The following is a 2651-nucleotide window of genomic DNA, read 5'->3' on the forward strand; positions in this document are numbered from 1 at the left end:
GATGTCAATGTGTTCTTTTTTCCATTTCCAGGAGTGTAGATACGTTACACACCGCCATGTTAAACGATGCGTTTCGGAGCACTTTAGCAGGAGAGGGTTGCAACCTGCGTCAGAGGAGCGGGAAAGTCGCCGAGTAATATGCATGGCGCATAATACCTCAACCGATGTTGAGAACAGAACAAAAAATCCAGAGGCACTACTTTTCAGCACACTCTCCTGCATACTGAATTCGGGGTGGTTTGCACGAGTACAAGACACGATACGTTTTACTTTTATTTATTTTTAGGAACCATTGACTTCTGCATGGCATCAAGACACCGAGGTATCAATATTGTTTCTTTTCGCCAGGAAGTTTTGTCACTGCCCTCTCTACTTGGAAAGCAGGTGAAGTCCTCTGCAGTAAATGTCAAGAATGACGACTGGTTTGTACGGTAAAGAGTTTAATTTGGTGGCGCTGTTTGCGGACAGTAGAGCACTGTAACAACAAGCGTTCATAGTATGTGCCATAGTGCAATACTGATATTGTAACTGAAGGCAGTAAGATAAGCACATTGCTCAAGATATTAGTCACACTCAGGAAGCGTCAGGCTGATGCCGCGTAACACTGCATCTTATGGTCTCAGTTCGGTGAGGACGAGTGTCAACAGGTATCTTCACGTGTGCCATATCCAAGGAAGCCACTCAACGATGGTTACATCCAGTAGAGAGGGGATGCTGATTGCTACGTTTCACCTACGTACTGTTTTAAATCGACAGGAAAATTTTATATGTGGTTAAGGGTGGGATGGCAATGGCCTTGCCGCAGTGGATACACCGGTTCCCGTCAGATCACCGAAGTTAAGCGCTGTCGGGCGTGGCCGGCACTTGGATGGGTGACCGTCCAGGTCTCCATGAGCTGTTGCCATTTTTCGGGGTGCACTCAGCCTCGTGATGCCAACTGAGGATCTACTCGACCGAATAGTGCGGCTCCAGTCAAAGAAAACCATCATAACGACCGGGAGAGCGGTGTGCTGACCCCACGCCCCTCCTATCCGCATCCACAGCTGAGGATGACACGGCGGTCGGATGGTCCCGATGGGCCACTTGCGGCCTGCAGACGGAGTGCTTTCAAGGGTGGGATGACTTAGATGGCCAGTCGAGTTGCGATATTCTGCCTGAGTGTTCGCAAATCGGGAACTTTTCCATGTAGCCCTGTGAAGACGGTTGTTGTCGTCTTGGAAGGCAGGAGCGTTCAGAATTACCCAGCACAAAGATATAGAAGAAAGGGAACAGTTTGAAAACCATATGAATGTTCGCGGTAATCTGAATAAATGGGCAAGTAACAGTACGAAAACAACCCAAAAACATCATAGAACCGTCTTCATCCACTGTAGCTTAAACGCTTCGTTGGGGCGTTGACGCACTCAGCACCTAGCATCATAAAACAGTTGCTTCTCATCGGAACACGCTATGCACCAACAGTCAGCTAGGGTCTGTCTTGTTTGCATCATTCTAGACGAGCAACTATATGTACCACTGTGAGCAATGCCCTTTTGCAACAGCTATAATCTATTGATCCACCTGAAGACGAATGCATGTCTCGAAACAGGTCGTTTAAGAAAATTATAGCGATTGACACAGATTATTAATTTGTCTTTTGTGTGTTGTAAAGACTAGCAATTTCAAAAGCGCAATCCATCGTGGACGATATAAAGTCACGTGGTGACAGTTCATGACACGAGATCCAATGAAGAAAAAGTGCTCGTTGGTGGTTCACTTTCACCTTCACTGTGCGCGTTGCTTCCTCACTTGTAATGCAACTGCTGTATTACGAAGGCGCGGGTGACGTACTGCGAGCTTCCGGCCCCGTTACGTTAGCTGCAGGCTGTTCTAAACCGGCTTGGACAGCAACTGACTGTTTAATGCGGCATCACGAGCTCACCAAAGAGACGAATATTCCCCACCGAAGCGAGGAAGGAGTCACAGAAACGTCACGGTCGAATATTTCTCGACGTACTGTTTTTATGTTTCATTTTCTACCGCGATGAGTAGGGCTGTTTCACATCCGACCGATTCTAAAGCTCGATTCATCAGTATCTAGAGAGTTGAGGAAGGAGCAGACAGGTTTCAAGCTAGGAACACACTCTCTGATCAGAAGTATCTTGACATCCTATGTAATGCGAAGAGGCAGATCTGCCAGTATAAAAGAGAGAAGAGAAGCAGTAACAGCAGACTGGGTCAATCAGGAGAGCTCGATGATTTCGAATTTGAACCCTTCTAGAGCTGCCCATCTTGACTGTTGGTAATGTATTTATGAAGTGGAACTCGTAGGAACAAATAGACGTCATGCACTGACGGGCCGTGGAGCATTACGGATGATGGTTGTAAAAATCCATTAAATCAAAAGAAGAAATTACTCCTGAGTTTCGAAGTGCTACCGGCACTTTAGCCAGCATAGATAACGTACACTGAAGAGCGAAAGAAACTCGTACACCTGCCTAATAACGTGTAGGGCCTCCTCGAGCCCGCAGAAGTGCCGCAATACGACGTGGCATGGACTCGACTAATGGCTGAAGTAGAGCTGGAGGTAATTGACACCATGAATCCCGCAGGTACGAGGGGGTGGACATCTCTTATGAACAGAACCTTTAAAGGCATCCCAAACATGCTCA

General features: G+C 47.1%; 1 pseudogene; it reads left to right on the top strand.

Moving 5' to 3' along the window:
• The first annotated feature begins 786 nt into the window (after window positions 1-786).
• On the top strand, window positions 787-904 carry LOC124790623 (annotated as a pseudogene).
• The last annotated feature ends 1747 nt before the right edge of the window (window positions 905-2651 follow it).

Source organism: Schistocerca piceifrons, chromosome 3, assembly GCF_021461385.2.
Source record: "Schistocerca piceifrons isolate TAMUIC-IGC-003096 chromosome 3, iqSchPice1.1, whole genome shotgun sequence".
Lineage (NCBI taxonomy): Eukaryota > Metazoa > Arthropoda > Insecta > Orthoptera > Acrididae > Schistocerca > Schistocerca piceifrons.